At 40.1% G+C, this 20,530-nt stretch overlaps 1 protein-coding gene across 4 annotated transcripts in view; it reads left to right on the plus strand.

Annotated features, from left to right (window-relative positions):
• Positions 1 to 20,530, plus strand: part of LRFN2 (leucine rich repeat and fibronectin type III domain containing 2) — a 152,462-nt gene that overhangs the window by 64,066 nt on the left and 67,866 nt on the right. The gene's annotated exons all lie outside the window — the stretch shown is intronic.

Consider the following 20,530-nt stretch of genomic DNA (forward strand, 5'->3'; position numbering starts at 1 on the left):
GGAGATTTACAGAATTACCATTCACTCATGGGAGACAATATCTGCAAAGATCGGAAGACAATTTTACTTGCAGGACTATATTTTTGAAGATTTTGTTATTATTTCAGGAGTATGGTTTTGGCTCTCCACTCAAGAAAAGTGTGTATGAGTTAGGAGATGTGCTTTCAATTCCCTGTTCCACTATTGATTCCTTTTTAGACTGTACAGGTATAAATAACAGGGCTTTTATCTAATCTTTCCTTATAGACAAAGAAAGCAAAAAGGCATTTCCAAGGAATGATCAATTCCCTCCTAAACCAGACACTGACAACAGTTCAGCCTCTTTTTGTCTAATGTCTCTTACAGAAAAACCTCACTTCCTTGCTTAGGTGCACACACCTACATTTCAGATTTCTCAAGATAGATGAGATGAATCCTACTCTGAGTTTTTCTGAGCCTCAGTTCTAGGCTTTAAACTTGTCACTCTGTCTCAGGAGGGATTAATTGAAAGGATAAGAGCCTTAGGGATTTTGAGGTATCCAGTGCCACGTAGAGCTAGGGACTGTGGTGTACTTACATATATGCATCCATTAAAGTATTGATAAAATAGCTGTGTGGGGTGAAAGCAGTATAAAGTCTATGAAGGAAGATCTGTAGCTGAGGTCCTTTCAGAAAAACACAACTCCCAACTTCTTCCTCCAGGTAAGAGCATGGAGAAGGTGACACTGCCTCTCCATGCAGGTGAATCTGCCTCTCATCAGCATAACTGTGCTAAAAAGGAGGAATCAAATTAATAAAACTCAGAAATTCACCTCAGCTTCTTCAGTTGCAAATCATGCTTTAAATTTTTATGTGGAATGGTGTGATGGGTATAATGTACGATTTCATTTTAGGTAATTACATTCTCCCTGCTTAAAATTATCACTGTAGTTTCCACTGGGAAAAAGATTCTTCGTTTCTGCCTCCTGCACCCTGCTGGGAGGTACTATTCCTGCCAGCAAGTGGCTCTGTGTTCCAGCCCCGTGTGCCCTCCACGTACATTCATGGACAAATTGTGGGGCTGTTGGAATGAGCCCTGCATATGCAGACTTGGTCCTGCCTGAGATTGAAGTTGGTTGGATTTGCCTGGTTGTAGATGAGAACAATATCTGACCTGCAGTTTTCAAACCACAGGGGATGAAAGAGGCTGGGAAAAATCTGTGTTATAGTCAGACTTTGCATCTAGAGAATATTTTGATCAAGTATCCAGACTCATATAATTCTTCTTCATTCCCCAGTGAAGCAGATTAACATAATTTGATGGTTTGTGATACCAGATACTCTGGGGCCAGGTGGAGTGAAGAAACTTGATGGCTACCAGGCAGTGTGAACAGTCGTGTGAACACTTGCAGTGTAGTCTGGGCTTCTCAGGAAGCTAACAGCCTCCCACATGGACTACATGGTTCTACCAGAGATGATTTAATTGATCCGTTTTACTGGGAAAACAACCTAAGAGAGCTCACGCAGTCATTGCCTGTTGAAGGAGGTAGCAGCCAGAAACAGACAGGGGACAGCTTGCCTTAAAGCTCCAGACCAAGCTGGCAACACTTTTTAGCTAGGCACTGAGACAATAGGAAGACATGACTAAAAGCCAAGTGGATGCCAGCTTTTCCCTTTTCCACCAAATCCACACACAGAGCAAGCATTATTCTATGGCCCTCAAGGCAAGTTCCACAACTCATTTAGGTTTAAAACCCCTTGTCACAAATCGAGTTTTGTTTTTTCGGTTGGTTTGGTCTAATTTTTTTTGGGAGGGGTGGGGAAGTGGGTTGGGGAGGGCGGACACTCTATTTGGTTCGGAGGTTTTTGGGTTGTGGTTTGGTTTGGTTTGGTTTGGTTTGGTTTTTGAGCTGCTATGTTTATATTCTCAGGCAGCTGCCACACGTTAGCAGTCCTGGAGCCTGCTTCCTCTTGGCATGAAATGAGGCAAGACCCAGGTGTTCACCCTGCAGACTGTATTGCTTCATTCTTCTGCATTCCTATAAGTGATCAGTTTCCCTCTTTTTTCTTTCCTTTTTTTATTCCTCTTATTCTTTTGTTTTCTCTTTCTCTCTCTCTCTTTCTCCCTTTCTCTCTCTTTCTTTCTCTCTCTTTTTCTCTCTCTCTTTATTTCTTTCTTTTCTCTCTTTCTCCTTTTTTTTTTTTTTTTAATTCCCTTGCAAATGTTTCCTTCTCAAGATATATTTACATTTTATTCATGACTCTGTCAGGATTAATTTCAGTGCTTCATGCTGCCTGTGACTCCTCATGTATAATGAATGAAGCAGCAGCTGGTGCAGCTGACAGCCTGGGCACTCCAAGGGCATATACACACCAGCATCATTGGCAACATCCTACCAGGAAGGATTTTAATACCCCTGCTGCCTGAAATGCACTTCTGGCCAGGGCATGCTTCAGGAAAAAATTGTGGCAGCTCTAAGCAGAAGGTACTTTTCAAATTACTTTCTTGCTGTTTATCTATGTGCATTGATAACAGCAAAGGTTTTGGCTCCATCACTGTCTTAAGGCTGTAAAATGCAGTGTCTGGACTTGATTACCTTGGTGAAATCCTGTGGAATTACTTAGCCATCTCATTACTGTAAGAAACTAATCCTGGATCTGGAGTAGCATACAGACATAGCCTCTGTTTTCTCTTTTTGATCACATAGAATAACATCTTTATGTCATAAATCTCCAGAGGCCAAGTGTGTTTTCACACAGAATATGTTCTCAGAGAGTCATAATCTGATCCCTGATTCTGCCATTGGGTTCTTGAGTAGCCTTGGCATGTTGTTACCCCTTGATGCTTCATGCTCTTCACACTGACGTCTTGATCTTCCTGGAAGAAGCTTTTAGGTTGAGCCACAATGAGAGCAATTATAATAATGAAACAATGCTTTATGGATTCCTAAATGAATTGCTACCTCAGCCACGTACAGCACTCACAGTCAAGCAAAAAAAGAACTGTAGAAGTTATCCCAACAATTAGTGTTTTTTCTCTTTTTAAATGATGAAAAAATCAGGTTTGAGGTAATTTGTAAAAAGACGTTTCAGATTTATCTTTAAAGCTATCAAAGGACCAAAATTTCTAGATGATCAAGTTTACTTGTGTTTCAATATTTCTAGTTATTATGACTGCTTTTATTTTAACTTTGTAAATACTCTTAATGTTTTGGCTTCTTTGCAATGTTTGGGTTGTAAAGCAACATACAGCGTACCAGATTGTCATCTCAGAATTGAACTCTATTTTCAAACCATGTCAGGCAAAACCTCAGATGGCACCCCTCTCTTCCATCTTCACATTTTCTTTTGAATAGAACTCACAAGATAGGGATGCAGAATCCCTCCTAACATCATGATTAACTATTAGCTGTCTTCTGGTTCAAAAAAGTGATACTTCTTAGGGAAAAAACTCATTGTTGAATCTTATAATATTATGTCATTAAGATGTTTTCCAAAACACTGTGTAAATATTACAGTCTTAGTTTATAATTAAACATCTAATTCCAGAAAAATTGGACAGATTAGCTAGGTGAAAAACTATTCATCTGAGGACTAAGGTTTTCTGCTCTGACTCTTGTTGACTGATTTTCCCACTGACAATTTGACAAATGAAAGAGTTTGCTAATTTTTCACAGGTGGGGAAAATGAGGCCTATGATGTGCAGATGGTTTGTCATGGATTCAGTCACCAGAAAAACAGGATCATCACTCAGAGGGATTCTTAGCCTGCACCACAGTGTTCAGACCAACACACATGGTTGGCATCAGCAACCTAAAATAAAAAGTGAGGTGAACACATCTTCAGCTCAGAGAACACATCTTCACATCTTCAGGATGGATTTTGCAGAGAAAACGGTTCTGGCCCTTCACTCTACCCACTACTGCAGGAGAATACAGGACCACTATTCCTTACAATGTTTGAACAAGGGATGTTTTCCAGCTCATTTGCCCAGCACTTTGTTAAAGCAGTTAGATCCAATTACTGTAACTTTCACTATTTCTCCCTTCTCACTGTTCTTCTATACTTGCATCTGCTTCTTCCTTTTTCTTTCTGCTAGATGAAGACAATGTAAGATAAATTTTGCCTTTCACAAACCAGACATCTCTTCTGTCAAGAGGTTTAGATTCATTCAGATAAGCTGTCACTTTTGCAATTCTTCTTAACTTGTCTGTTGTATCCTTGCAGTTTTGTAACCAAAACAGGCTTAGGAGAATTTATTAAACAGGAGGATCCAGGTGCAGGCAGCTCAGAAGACTATTTTCCTGTTTACAAATTCTAATTTTTTGATCCAGAATGGGTGTGATAAGGACACTGACCAAACCCAATCCCCCATGCACCAAGTTGTTCATCCTTGTGATTATCAACTTTTGTGATCCTTAACATCCTGGCTGTGGTCCAGGCTGTATTGTTAATGCATTTAACACACAAATCTGAAATCTCCCCCATTCATCTGGGTACTGTATTCTTTATTGGCTGTCATAATGGTATGTGTTGTTGCTATGCATGGTTAAACGTCGAGGGACTGCTCAGTATTTCTGTGGATGTTGCTATTTTCTGTGCTGTATTTCCTGCTATAGAAACATGTAGATTCATTATTCCCAAACTTGTGAAAGCCAAGACTTTATTTCCTCTTAGGGAACTAAAGCCAGTTATACATATCCTGACTCCCACAAGACACTGAAAAAGACTTATTTGTGCATAATCCACTTCTGGGACCTTCACATCCCCAGTGCAAGATATCTTTGTTTTTCTTGTTTCTGGTATGTGTCAAGAACATGCCATTAGAGAAAGCCATGAGACCTCAGCACTAGGGTACAAATAGCCCTAGAAGCTGAGAGGGTAGGATTGTAATGCCCTCTTCTAACTTTCAAATTCTAATATGGCAAAGTCATGGTGCTGAATGCCTCTGAAGACCTTCTTTGTATTGAATGTCTCCTTTATCCTACAGTAATTTATTTAGGTGTATTTATATCTTAAAGCCACAGGTTATTTGGCTGTTTGATCCCAGCAGCAAGGAAATAAAATTATTCATTTTCCTGTCATAAAAAATAATCTAAAATCTTGGGAATATTAATTACAATATTTAGGCAAAACAATTTGTCAAGAGCACAGTGGATATCTGGATGCTCCTTCCAGTACCTACCTGAGCTTAGGGAGAAGCTCAACCCCTCATGGCTCAACCCCTGGTGTTGTCCATGGCATTAAATATTTCTTTGAGCAAGGAGAAGACAAGAAGGCATGCTTGCAGGTCTCAGTTCTGATTTTGCTCCCATTTGCTCAGTTTGCTGTAGTGTTCAATTCAGGGCAGCTTTTTTTTTTTTTCTACCTTTGAAACAGCAAATGCAGAAACTTGCACAGTGGCAAGACAGTGGTTGTCCCAAAGCTTAGCTAGAGGGGCTGAGCAAGCCTCTCATGTTGCTGGCAGGGAACCAACCAGACCTGACTTGTGTAGTCTCACAGGTTAAAAAGTTCTCTACCGTGCTTAAGATAGAGACATGCACAGTGTCTTTCTATATCTAAGTTTGGACATGCACAGTGTTTTTCAACCTGAAATCTTGGTTGCAAATCGCTTGAAGTGACATCCTAAAGTGACATCCTGACACATGGATCTATGGTGTTTTCTCAGACCAAGCCACCAAAGAATTCACAGAAAAATACCTTGTTTTTCAATTAAATGGTGTGGTTTCATGCAAAGAAGAGTCAGAACCAAGAACTGAGAAAAACAAAACTCTTCTAGTCCAAAGGCTGGTTAGGAGAACCAGGCAATAGGCATGCTTCTGTAAACTTTACCTGAACTGTGGCCCATGCTCTACCAAAAAGTCAATGTAATAGTTGCCTTTTTCAGGAATGAATTATATCTTCATTTCAAGGCTTTTCTTGCAATAATTTGTAAATATGAAAAAAATGTTTAAGCCCCCCAGACAGTTCCAAGTCAGAAATGAGTTTCCAGGGACACTTTGGGAACTACTTGTCTCCCCATCTGGGTGCATTTGTTGTTCTCCTGCTTCACATTAAGAGAAAATGACATGTTCACTGACAAAAGAGTGTATCTTTTAGTGCTGCTTCTAAGTCTATACAAGAACAGTTCCCTAGGAAGCAATCTAATTCCAGCTGGAAACTGGATGCATGTGTATGGCTAAATATGAATATCTATTTTAAAAGTAACCTTTATTTTTAGTTTGCTATAAATCACTAATCCAAAACATTATAGATGGAGCAAATTTGATTCAGCAACGCTGAGATTACTATAGTTTAGGATTTTAAAGAGGGCCAGAAAGGTCCCTGGGCAGCCATATCTATTTATTTATACTGTTACATTGCTGGAAAGGGACCTGCAGAGGATTTGGCTTGTACACTCTCCCAAATGATCACTCAGCTGTTAGCAGGGGCCACAAGATTCTCTCAGTAGGTAGCCAAGATGAATCTACCCTGTGGAAAGGATGAGGAATTCAGCAGTACAGCTGTACTGCAGTCTGTAGCTGTTCTCTTCAGTGCTAAAGGGAGTACTGGCATAATTAATTTATGAGCATGAGAAGCAAAATCTCTGTATCTACACACATAGCTGCTGGTTTTTTTTTTCTTTCTGTTTTTATCAGAATAGATGAGATTATTGCTGCATACAGGCTTTTTTTGCTCTTACATACAAGATTCTAAATTCAGAATACTAAGACAGGAATAAGTGCAAGTAATCCTGATGGCCCAGTGGCAAAAAAGATCAGAGACACAGGAGGAATTTTGTTTCACTTTTCTTAAACTAGAGTCAAAATCCATAATCACTTTACCTATGAAACATCTCAACATCGGACCAATATCCTCAAATCACCCATTTTTTGCAAAGTGCTTCTTACCCAGATCTTTAGATTCAGTAACAAGTTTATTGAGTAAAAGGAGACTGCAGGCAGTATTTCTGCAGTCAGTAGAGCACACTTGATTGCATTAGTACTTGTATATGGTGTGTTACATAAGCAGAAAATGATTAAGGCACATTTGAACTGTAACAACTGTTGTTCTTGCCAATAATAACAGCCACCATTATGCATGCAAAATGCAATCAGCCTCTGTGCTTCAGGGTGTCAGCTGATGGCTTCTGCTGCTGAAGGTGTGCAGGGGAGGGTCAGAAAGCAATTCCCTTTCCTTAGGTATGCCATAAGTCAATGGCTGAAGAAAGTGGAGATGATGGATAGCTGGTCTTACAGAGATTGGCACACTTTGCTCTGATCCAGGTTAAGTTTTCCTTGGTGCATTGTCTGTGTGACTAGCACCTACTAAGGACTTCCTTCTCTCTTTGTGTTTGCTGTGTCCTAAAGCATCTTTCAAAAAACTGGGGTTGCCTCTGACAGGCAGCCAGACCTTGTTTGTAGTATGCTGCAAAATTCAGTGAATTAATAACAAAGGGTAACTGTTCGTGGGGCAGAATTATGGAAGAAACTGGAGCAAGATGAATGTCAATATAGCCTTCAGTGAGCAGTTTCTCTTCCCTGAGCTGTCAGAAAAGTAATTGTGTCTCTGATTACCTATTTTTTCCCAGAGCACCTACTGGGAACATCCTAAGCGTGTACTCTCTCTTCCTATAAGGATAACACTTATAATAATGTCGTGCAGGTCCACATGCCCACCCTGCCACCCACCTTCTCCTCCAGGACTTGTCCAAGCCAGCCACCAAGGCAGGTCAGTCAGTGTTTTTATTTCTCTGTGGATCATGAAGATAGACACAGTCCTACTTTACACACCACGAGCACCAAGAGAGCTTCTGCAGCCCAACTCCAACTTTACACCAGAAAAAGAGTGAGCAGATTCAGGCCAAGCAACTGTCTGTAAGTGATTAGAAGCAAATGGGATTTGGCAAATAGCGAGTTGGCAGGAGGCATTAGAGAGCAGCTCTTCATCAGTAGGTTCCCCATGGTGCTCTGAAGGGTCATTGTGTGTACTGGCAGAATTCTCGTGTTTTCTTGCTTCCTCCCTCCCAGAGGCATTTTGGGGAGGAAGATTATTCTTTGCCACATAATCACTTCTCCCCTCCCTCCCTCTCCCCACAGTGCACCCTTTCCTTCACAGGTTTGTTTATCATGCTGAGCCATGATGCAGGCTTTTTCTGGGCTGTTTCTCCTCTGCCCCCCCCTTTCTCTCCTTACATAAATTTTTGTTGCAGAAGCAGAGCCTCGAGAGATTTTTGATCAGTGAACTATTCGGGGTTTCATGAATTGCTTCTGCATTTAATAGGATGCTAGCAAGGAACTGAGTGAATGCTAATGGAGTACTGGAGGAGGAGATCCTGCTTCAGGTTTATCCTCACAGATATCTCAGGCACTGACAGGAAGAGTCTATAATTCATTACTTTGATAGAGGCATCTTCCTTTACTGAAAGAGATGCTTAGGAAGCTGTGGAGTCTGGGGTGATTCAGCCTTTTTTGGCCATTTTCTTCAAACTATAACTGATCCAAGCAAATTCTCTGGTTGTCTAGGCAAAGGCATTTGTCATATTGGGGGTGTATGGTGCATCTGGTGACTACCAGATCAGACACATTACCAGGGATTTGAACTATGCCTAAATTGCTATATTCCATGCATCTTAGGAGTTAGAAATATTTAGAGGTATAAGTTCATAAGAAAAAATATTAGCATCAGTGTTTTGGTGAAATTTGAGTCATTTGTTTCTGAGCTTTGTTAAATTATTAATGGTTGTGGCTGTTTTTAAACATTAGCAGAAATAAAGTTTTCTGTGAAGAGTGAGATAAGGATCAATAAGAGGAATTATGTGTATAGGGAAAAAAAACAGAAAAAAACCCCAACATTGAGGCTGCAAAATGGGTATTCTTCAGGCTACTGTAGAAGAGAGGAATGCAACAGCATAAAATGAAGCTTATTTTCAAAAAGATGAAACAGTTTCAAGAAGGCAACAGGATTTTTTCCAATGGGGAGTGCAGTAGAGTGTAGTTTCAAGACAGAAAGACAGGCTACTATGGAGTCATTTCAGTCTGACAGTATGACACACAGTGTGGCATAGTCCTCATAGCAGTCAAAAGATTTCCATGGCTGGGATGCAGCTCTCCATATTCCTGCTCAACTCCCTGAAGCCTGAATTTGCTGGCTGAGGCTGTCTTGGGTCAGGATCTTACAGGTGGAGTTGTGCATACCAGACCTGACTGCCAAATACATTTGTTTTACAGCTCCTCTGTGCTGGAAGTGGGTAAGTTATCCATGAGTGTAGGTGTGAACATGCACTTATCTCTGCTAACAAAATTCCAGGGACTGTCAATCAATCTTTGAGGAGTTTACCTTGTTCACACATTAAACTGTCTGGTGAATTATCAGAGTCTGGTTCTGCATGCTTCAGCTGCAGACGACAAACACATTGAGCAAATTCCTAATGAACTGATTACTTAGCTTAGCATTTAAACTGCCACATTTAACATCCTTCAACCCTCATAAACATATTGAACTACTCAAGGGATTATGGCTGCCAGGTTTGCTGTGTCATTACTATAAATTAACCTAAGAATTTAATCAAAGATACCACCAGAAGCAAAATAACAGAATGAGGTGTTGAGAAGATAAGTATTTAACTCAGAGCAAAAAACCAATTTTGTACTGAGAGTTCATTTTTAAGAGGGTTTGTTGTCAGCAAATATAAAGGACACAGGTGCAATATTTCCCCTACGTACATATGCAAAATTATATACTGTGCCTGGAAATTTTTAGCACATTTTCTGATGTTTTTAAAAAATTTTCAAACATCTTGTTTCAAAGTCAGGATTGAGGGGGAAACTGGTGGGCTCTTTGAAATAAATAGTAAAAATTACACAGATCCTGGGTATTTCAAATCTTAGTGTTGATTTCACATCTATCGGGGGGGAAAAAAAATTCATCAATTTCCATCCATTGAAATCTCCTCCACAAACCAAATTTTATCCAGGGCTACAGAGGCAACACCTTCCATGAGTGGCTGTGTTTTTACAGGAATTGAGAGCACATGGTTTCCCCTCTCCACATTCTCAACATCAGGTCTGTGATCAGAGCTGAAAAGCTGTTGCACCTGTGCTTCCTGATCTCTCAAATGTCAGGACTCCATCTTCACCAGCTACTCACATCGCCCAGTAAAGCTGTATTTAGGGCACACTTTTCTCTCCTTTCCGGAGCTCTACTGTCTTCTGTCTTACATGATGCATCGCTAGATTTTACCAAAGGGAGGGGTAGGAAGTGAAAAGTATAGAAAAGGACCTAACCTGCAGTTCCCACTGAGTGCCTTGACTATTTGCCCCACATCGAATCCACATTGCCACCCTCAATTATTTTCCTTTTACCCCTCAAGTCATGAGTTATGGCAATGAAAATTAAGTGTTACAGGCATTTCTTAACTTCTGGGACAATTTGCTTTTGGTTTTTCTCCTTTTGGTTTATATGAATTTATTGTTTCAGTGCACAGATTTCTCGTTCTTAGTTGTAGATAGATGTCAGCATTTCTAGAAACTGAATCACCAAATGTCACCCTGAATGATCAGAAAATGTTAAAACGACTCATCTTTGTTAGGAAACAACAATCTTTGTTAGGAAAGTTGCTGAGCAGCACTTAAGAACTTATTAGTACAGACATGTAGTTCACCATCTTGGACTCAGGTGTCCAGAACATTATTTAACTCCAACTAAGCAACCACATATAGGCTTTTTGAAACATGCTTTTTCACAGAAGGTTACTGGGAAAGATAAGTAACTCTTAATGCAGTTGTCTACTGAATTAGAAGCTCTTCTGTAAGTTTCATCATCTTTCATCAAATCTCATTCCTAAAGTTGCTTTCCTGCTAGCACGTGGTACAATGAAGTGATTGTTTTTTCACATATCATAGCTCCTTTACTGCCTTTGCCATCCGACCTCCCTTTCTAATGCCCTTGTGTCCATGTTATGTGTTTATCTCTGCAAGCAAAGGGTAGGAAGCCCTGTGGACAATAAAATTCTACAAAGCGTCCACATAGTCTACAGGAGTTAGCGAACTGAATCTTACCCTAGGCAACGAAGTTTCCATGTTAAGAGTTTTATTTAGTGAAAGAGTTCATATGAATTAAATATTAATTTCTCTGTTTGTAGTACTGATGTGAATCTTAATGAACATTGGAGAGTTAACAGATGCTTCATTGATGTGTATTGTACCTGTTCCTTTCAAATACTAATGTATAAATTGCAGAAAATAAATTGAAATTAATCAAAATAGAAATATGGGTCTGCAAAAGAAGTTGTGTTGCTTGATAACATGGACCCTGTGCCTGCCAGACGTTGCTCGTGAGCCCCATGCTTTGTGTGGCATTGGAGTCAGAAGATAACTATTATCAGGGGCTTGCATGGAGTTTATCAGGCAGTTGCATGAGCTGGCTAAATGACTAGTTACAGATGTTACTGACTCCTACATCCTCCTCTCTTGAGCCATTCCCTCCGGAAAGTTCCTTTCTGCAGAGTATGATTATTTCTTATTTCTACTGTGTTATACACACCATTAATCTTCCTTCCTTTCCTAGTTATTGCTGTCACCTCCTTTTGTAGCCAGGAGGGACTCAGAACTGACAAACAAGAAAGCTCCTGTCCTGTAATCTGCTGACAGTACAGCATATCTGTTTCTTGCACGGCAGCTTCAGGGGCTGTGCTTCCTCACAGACATCAACTGAGGAAGATTAACAGTAAGAAATTCCCTCCTAACTCATCAGATAGGAATGGTGGAAGAAACAAAAATTTATACACGTAGAAGTAGATACTGTTGGTAGTGGAAGTAGTTTCTTGCAGGTTGAGTTGCTGCGTGCATTTTTAGCCTTGTCTCATGGATTCAGTGATTTATTTGAAGTTTCCAAAGGGATGCAAAGTAGGGAATCTAGAAGCTGTGAGAACCTGAGATAGGTGGCAGAAGGTGGAAACTCGCTCAACCTCTAACTGTGCTTTTGTTTTCTCCAAATACTCCCAACAGATGTTAATATGTCATCAATGAAAGGCAATAATCATCTGAGAGGTGGGAATAGTAATATTATGTTGCATGTCATAAAAAGTTGGCATAAAGTAGGTAGTGAGAGATCAAGATAAGTTGCTCTAAGGCTGGCCAGGAAGTCCAGCTGTTGAAGGAAGCAGAAAATTAGACACATCTTGTTTGGTACAACTCAGAGAGGTGTACAGGGGTCAACAGTCACAGCAAGACCCATCAAAGGGAAGCTGTTAATGTGATCTGAAGTAGAAAGAAGCATTTCTGTGTTTTACAAACTGAAAGGGATTTTTTTCTTCTCTTGGTATATATTACTTCACTGTCCCACGCCCTTTATATGTGTGTGCTGATCCAACTTCTCCTGGAACGTGTGTCATCTTCCAGGGGTTTATGAGCATCTATGGTTACTGAGAGTAGCTCTACTAATTTAGGTAATGCACTCCAAGAAGTTCCCTGGGTTTCAGTAGAGAAGGTACAGGATCAAAATCAACACATTTGTAGCTGTTCTGTTGATTTATGTTTTCTTAAAGAAAGATGCAACTTAAGCTTGCTGGCTGCTTCCCTTACATGAAAAAAATGCAACATTTCAGCAACAACAATCCTGTGATTAATTTTAGAAAGCATATCTGTAGTTATTTTTTTAAGTGTTTTTCATCCCCCTTTATTTTTCTGCATTTGTCTGTGTGCATCATCTCTCACCCATCTGAGAGCACAGCAGATGACAGCTCAGTGATACCTTACTGATGTACAAGGGAGTGTCACTGTTGTCTAGGCAAAATGCATTTTTTCCTTGTGCTTAATCTAAAAACATTCTGTACTGTATATATTTCCCATGCTTCATACACCTGCTTCTTGTCAAAAGCCAGCAAAGGTAGAAATATGCTTGCTTTCCACAGAAGTGGATGTTTTGCTTGGATGAATGCTAATCAAATGATTACATTCAAGCCAAGTTTCTCTTCAGTGCTTCAGTAGAGTGTTATGGCCCAGCTACAGGGGATTGCTAATCAACAGGTTTTGGATGAAAATCAGGTAACTGAAGATCTCTTTCGACTAAAGATTATTAGGCATTATCTTGCTAATTATAACCAATGAGATTGCATGCTTAGGAATCCTTTCCATGCTAAAACATGCCATATCACATTGTTTTGGCACTTCAATGCACACAGGCAAACTGAGGCCTGGAAAATCTCCACGAGATCCTGAAAATCAAGTTTTCCTTTTAATTTAAACAAGTGCTTAGTTAGACTGTAGTACATAAATTGACACATCAAGGACCCTAGGATGGTTGCTTTGTATGGAGAAACATAGATGGTCAGACTAAGACTAACTCATGGCTGGGCTGGGAGCAATGCCACTGAGCTAGCAGAGTGCTTTATTTGGCCAAATACTATTATTATTATTAATTATTATTAGTAGTAGTAGTATGTGCTCTTATCAAGTACATTAGCCTATGCAAAAAACTATGTTAGCCTTATTCTCGAGCCTGACCTTGGCATTCTGCTTGGTTCCAAATGGCATTACAGTGTCTCAGTCCTAAACACAGCTGAAGGGCTCAAAAGATCCTATAGGCCCACCAGACGCCTTCTTTTTGAAAAAGTTATTGGAATTTCACCTTAAAATAACTTTAAAGATCTAAACTTTGTGATTTAAAAGGCAAATGAAATGTGTATGCTTCTGCTGGGGCAGAGAGACCATGCCATTTTTAAGCATTCTCTACAGAAATATTTGCGCTTTCAGGCTTGTCAACAGGACACAAAACACTATATCTGCAGATCACCACTTCAAATTTTGTTTCATTGAAAGTCAGTGATACCATGTCAGTCTGTATCTGATGAATTGATGTATAATAATTCAGTATCTCTGCCCGTTTTACTTTCTGTCTTCTCTGCCTCTGCCACCATGGATTCTTTCTGATGTCAATGGCAGTGTTGACAGGAACTAATTTGACACCAGAAAGAATTTATGGTGGCAGAGGCAGAGAAGACAGAAAGTAAAACAGGCAGAGATACTGAATTATTCTGCTGTAGATGCCAGAGTTATTTGGTTTAAAAATGCCTCATTAGCCAATCACAGTAGTCACATTCCCAAGCAAGGCATAGGGGAAAAAAGGCCTGTGATATTTATTTTACAGGATCTCTGCAGAACAGAGTCTGTGGGATCTTACCCTCTGAAGGGTAAACTGTGGCACTCCTTGCCATTGGTCCATCAAATAAAAACCACATCTTTTGTCTCAGCAAGTTCTTCATTTGCAGACTGTTGGATCTTCTGAGAATATTCTAGAGAAATGTTGATAAATATCTGCTCCGTTCCTCCATAAACATTTTTGGCCACTATCAGAGACAGAAAAGAGATGAGGTGACTCCTTCATTTGATCTTTTCATCCAAGCCAGGATACAAGGTCTAACTTTTATATGTCCATTAACTCCTAAGATATTCAATTTGCCCTTTGACATAGCACTGTTAAAATAAAATTGTAGGCTATCCAGAACAGTCAGTTATTAAAATGATCTCTTATCATTATTGTTTTCTGAGTGATGTAAACTATGCTAATGGTGGCATGAAAAAGTTTTTTATCCATATTTTTTATCTCTAGGGAAAAACAGTAGTTTAGAGCATTAGGTAGAAGGTTGGGGAGCTAGGTATTAGTTTCAGATATGTTACTGTTTCCTAATAAAGCTTCAAGCAAAATATTTCTCTGCGCTTTTTCATCTGTAAAATGATGGCGACAGAGCTCTGTGAAACCATTTGGCCATATTAAAATGGAAATGTTTGATAGCTTAGAGCTTTTTATTATCACCACACAGAATGCAGCAAAATCAAGGCATCCTGAAATGCCTTCTGTCCTCACTTATATAACTTATTCCATGAGCTCTGGAGCATTTCTATCTGAAGATGCACATCAGATGGAATCAAGTTAGACAAGATGAATCTTCCATATCTTTCTGGGGTTCTGGATCAAACTGGTACAGAAGTCCCAGGCTTGTTGACTCTATTCCCATGGAATACTATCATAATTCAACAAGTGTCACCCTGGTGTCTGGAGGTCAGTTTAGCCAAGCACAGAACCACGCATAATCACAGAATTGTTAGGGTTGGAAGGGACCTCTGGAGGTCATCCATTCCTCCATTTCCCAGGCAGGGTCACCTAGAGCAGGTTACGTGGGAACGTAACTTGTTTGGGATATATTCTATCCCTTTGTCCCGATCATTGATAAACAAGTAGAATAAGTCTGCATCCAGTACTGATCCCTGGGGAAAGCCACTCACTAAAGGCCTCCAACTGGATTCTGCTCCACTGATCATAACCCTCTGAGCTCTGCCATTTAGCCAGTTCTTGTTCCACCTCACTGTCCATTCATCTAACCCACATTTCCTGAGCTTCTCTAGAAGGATGTTACGAGACAGTGCCAAAAGCCTTGCTGAAGTCAAGGTAGAAAACATCCACTGCTCTCTGCTCATCAACCCATCCTGTCCTGCCATCATGAGGGCTATCAGATCGGTCAAGCATGACTTCCCCTTGGTGAATTCATGTTGGGGACTCCTGATGACCTTTCCTTCTGCAGGCTTGGTGATGACCTTCAGAATGACCTGTTCCATCACCTTGCCAGGGATGGAGGTGAGGCTGACTGGCCAGTAGTTTTCTGGGTCCTCCTTCTTGCTCTTTTTGAAGATTGGACTAAAACCAGCCTTCCTCCAGTCAGGAATCTCTCCCTTTCTCCATTATTTTTCAGTAATGGAGACTGGCATAGCACTAAGATCTATCAGCTCCCTCAGCACTCATGGGAGTATCCCATGAAGGCAGATGGATTTTGGTTTTGTGACCACCCATAGATTTCTAGTTCTTGTTTATTCTCCATGCTGCATGAGCTTGTGTGCAAACACTTTAGAGTGGTAATCAAGCATGCAGGTTCCCTAGAAGGGGTGTGAGAGGGCTCACCATAGCCATAAACACCCTTGATATGGCTAGCCCTTTGATCCTCACCTTGAGGGAAAGCCAGGGAGAATCTGTCACTGTCCTTGTCAGCCTGGCTTACTCCCCAGCAGGAAGAAGTTTCACGGACATTGCCACTTCAGACCCCAGCCTTCAAGTTCACACTAAACCAAGCAGCCAAGAGGGGAAAGCTGATCTTCAACTCAGTATCTACCTGGCAGCCTGACTTCCTCTGCCCATAAAGGCAGCACTGCTGCTCCAAGTCCCCAGAGCTTTCTTTCTTTTCACCCACTTCAGGGACTGACTTCTCTCTTGAATTTTCTGTAAGTTCCAGGCAACTCTGCTTCATTCTTTTCATAGCAATAGTTTCTATTTGTAGAGTGATGCTCCTTTTGGGCCAATGAGGCTGTTTAATGAGAAGATAATCTTGTTCCTTCATAAGGAAAAATTACTCAGCATTACAGTTTATCCACAGAGCAAACAGATTGTCAAATAAAATAGCATATTATGCCCTAAATAATTAAATAAACACTGAGATATTTATCATTCTGCTATTCAACAGACTGGTGTCGACTGAGAAAGCAGATATCTTATTCCAAATGATGTTGGCTTCTTTTTCAAAGTGAAGTTACAGAAGAAAAGCAATTGTCAAAACGGCAGAGAAACGTTCCATATTTTTTCCCTCTATGACTTCCTGAGCAAATTTGTTCCATTTATAAGTTACACAATGATTTTTCTAAATGCCAGCACTGCAACCTCAGACTTAGAAAACTGCACCAAGATTCCTCTGTTTCTCCTGTGCTACTACCAGGGAAGGTAATGCAATCACCATTTAGCTGACAGGTTTGTTGATGAACAAAACAGAATAGGAATTTGCTCACTTCTCATAACAGCAGTGGCTCAGATAGCTGAGCACAGTAGCGGTGGAGGTTTTTTTTGTCGTGGTGGGTTTGTTTGGTTTTGGTTTTTTTAGTTGGTTTGGTTTGGTTTTGGTTTTGGTTTTGCAGGGAGGGAGTTGATTTCTTTAGTCATCTCTGTGCCAGCAGCAGTGGAAGACAGGAGTGGTAGAAGGAATGTAGTGTTTCTTCCATAACAATGAATAAAAAGCTGGGATGGCAGAGATATTTGTTTGGCTCATTGCGCAATAAATAGATAAACTGGATAATAGTGCATGTTTGGAATTGAATGCAAGAAGATACCATCCCAAATATTCAGTAAGATATTTAAATATTAATAATTCTTAGAAAGTGTCAGCATTACTCATGTGGATTTGAAAAGATCCCAGACTTGTATGTGTGCCTTTATATTGTTCCCTGCTCCTGGTAGATATCCCTTCTCAATCTTTTGTGTCTTTCATTTACAGTAACAGGCTTCAATTCAATCCCTCTTTAGATTTGCAAGCTATCCTACCCAGAAGCACTTGCTGTGTCCCACTAGAAGCAGGGACTGTGAGGCCGTGATATACCCAGCATGTGTTTTTTCTTTCATGTCAAGTTGTGAGCTATATGACCTTAAAACTGCACGCACACCCCACAGTTGTAGACACTTCAGCTAAAGTAATATTTAAGGGTGTGCAAAATGTATAAGCACTGACTTTCTATCACTCCCAGAACTGTGGGCATAACTAAATCAACAGGCTTCACTGGTATAAGAGATACAAAAAATTGTAGCAATAAAGATTTTATTACTCTAAAGTATTTCTAGAATAACCTTTTCCCCTCTCTCTTAAAAGGGAAGTAAATGGAATACGTGATAGTGTGGCAAAAGTGTTTTATAGACATGCTTGAGTAAGGCAGCCATTTCAAAGTCATACCAATAAATGGCCAGCTCCTGTTGCCATTACTCATTTGTACTGTCCTAATGACTTCGATACAATGATATGCTTGAGCAACTTGAGCAGGATTTAGTACAAAATATTAATTTCAGAATGGTTTATTGGAAATTAGAAGGTTTTATCTATGCTATAAATAATATTCTGGGCTATGGAAAATGAATTGACATTTTAACATCTAATTCACATTGCTAAAAACATGGCACCTTTCAGATTACTTGTTTACCTTTTTCCTCCTGTCTGCTGGGTCTGAAAGTGTACCACTCTGCTTTACTTTGGATTTTCAATCAATATCACTTTCCTGTTCCAGTTCAATTATGGGTGCTTGAAAGTCAGAGTAGTTACTTTCATCAGCTTCTTTTCATGACTTTGTTTGCTCTTCATCTTGATATTGAAACTTTTTCCAATAAACACTAGCCATAGGACATCTGTTTTGAACAAACCTTTCCTTTGGGACCTTATCTGTCCTTTGTAAAATGCCTTCTGTTGGTCCCTGATTTCATCTTTCTGATGCTATCACCAGTGGTACAAGTAATAGGGGACAGCACATTTTCCATCTTCAGCTCAGAGGCTGCTGAGAGCTGATTTGGTCCCCACAGGGAATAAATGGTCCCTGGGAACCCAAAAGCACCAACCTATGGCACGATCAAGCCACGTGTCCTCATCACCAGGCTGCCTTGGAGCTTTTCCTGCTTAGTGCCTAGTTGTGGAGGCTCAGAGGCCGCAGAGCTGACATGGAGTTTTCCAAAGAACATCTCTGCTGTGCTCTTGGCTTCCTGAGAATAATGGCACAGCTGCAATGCCATGGTGAAAAAGAGATTTCAGGCAGCTGAGAAAAAGTCTTATTGAGCTTCATTCTCCCAGTGAGAAACTGATTTGTGACTAGGTCTCAGAACAGCTATGGTAATGAAAACACTGATAGTAATGACAATAACAGTTGGTGCTTAGTAATTCCTGCATCCAAGCACTTCCAACAAATCTAAAGCTGGCATTCCTCAGTCAATATGCATAAATGTTTAAATGAAGAATCCCATAATTGGTTTTCCTGTCTCATCCTTCTTAACCCATCGAACTGCCATGCTACCATTTCCTGTTATCAGACACTTGCCAGTCATAAGCAATCAGTCAGGTACTTCACAATTAGCAGGGAGAATATATGCAATTTCTTTGTGTTGGTACCAGATGTTTAAAGCCAAGAACAGGATAAGCCACAAAAATGTTCCACCCTCAGAGTGCTGCAAGTCAGTCTCCTGTAGCATAGCTTGTCTTGGCTATGCCTTGTAGTTTTCTGTAATACCACAAGAGTGAGAGTTAGATACTGCTGTCTTTGTCTGTCTTTGCATGGAAGTTGGATTATTCTGTGCATTCAGTTTGCTTGCAAGGATTTGGTGCTGAGATCCTTCAGAACAAGCTTGTTAGAAAGGCAGGAAAATAATGTCAGATTCTTTCACAAGGGAAAAAAATCACCAGTGTAAGGAAGAAAACAGTCCTGGAAGCATCAGCACAGACAACAAACCCTCTCCAAAGTAATTGTTGGGCAGAGTATTTGTTGTACTTTATTAGACTGACACTGGGGGTTTCTTTTTGAGCAATCGTCCATCTGCACAGGTGGGTAACTGAGATTAGAGTAAGTGTCTGGTCTGTGTAATTGAATCTGTACTACTTATCAGCAGTACTGAGAGCTCTCTATTGTAACTGAAGGTCTGTTGCCTATGCTCTGGTTCACACGCAGAGAGAGAGCCAATGCTCCAGAGCTTTCAGCCTACTTACACAGGGAAAAGAGGGATAGGAGGAGAGGGCATAGTCCAGAGCAGCGGTGAGCACAACAGGCAGATGAATAGCAAAGAAGAGAAGAGGCCCAGATCTCCTGACAGGTGTGATGACCTCACATTAGAGCATGACACATTTTGTGGCTTGATGGTATCCATCACTGTGTCATATTTTCTGCAATAAAACTCCAAAGCATCAAGAAGTTGGGAGTCTGTGTCAATTTACCCAGATAAGGTAACTGGGAGAGCTGCTGTGAAAGAGCAACATATTAATTTGCCCTCTTTGGTCTTTCTAGGATAAAATACAGCCCATTTCCAGACATCTGGAGCTGCTACACCTAAAGATAAAAAAACCCAAAAGATTATTGAGTCTTAACGAAGTGCTATTCATTCCTGTTTTGGATAATCACAATAGTCCTAAATTTTTTTTTTTTTTTTTTTTAATTATAGGACTGTGGAAAGTGTGAATGAGATTAAAATATTTGCAGTTTGTTGCAGAAGCTACATACCAGACAGCAGTATTTAACATCTTGTGGTTTGTGTGATCAAATAAACATTTTTGTTTTACTGCTTTTCCTGGGGTTGAGATGCATTATTTCTGTCCCTGCACATATAAAACACTTTGCCTTGATATTTAACTTTTAAAATTTCCCCTGACTTTCTTGGCAAGCTTTTGTTTTTTTAAATAATTGAGCATACTTAAAGAGAAAAGAGAAGAAAAACTTGTCATGTGGGTGTTGACAGGTTGCTTGTTGCTCATTTAAATAAGTGCAATCAATAGTGCAAAACTCTCTCAGAGCCTAGGTGAGGAATTCTCACTGTTTGAGAGGAAACCTAAAGTGAAAGCAGTTCCCCTCCAAGGGAGTGTGTTCTGTAGTGTACCACAAAGCATACACCAAACTCTAAACATATTGAGAGATTCTACATTAATAAGGATTATATAAGGGTGGAGAAAGTCTTTGTGTTCTCTTTGCTTTGCACAAGGTTGCAAAACTTTTAGCATCTCCACATCCTGAACCTGGGTCTTATCTAAATTCCTTGGGAA

Source organism: Sturnus vulgaris, chromosome 3, assembly GCF_052056855.1.
Source record: "Sturnus vulgaris isolate bStuVul1 chromosome 3, bStuVul1.hap1, whole genome shotgun sequence".
Lineage (NCBI taxonomy): Eukaryota > Metazoa > Chordata > Aves > Passeriformes > Sturnidae > Sturnus > Sturnus vulgaris.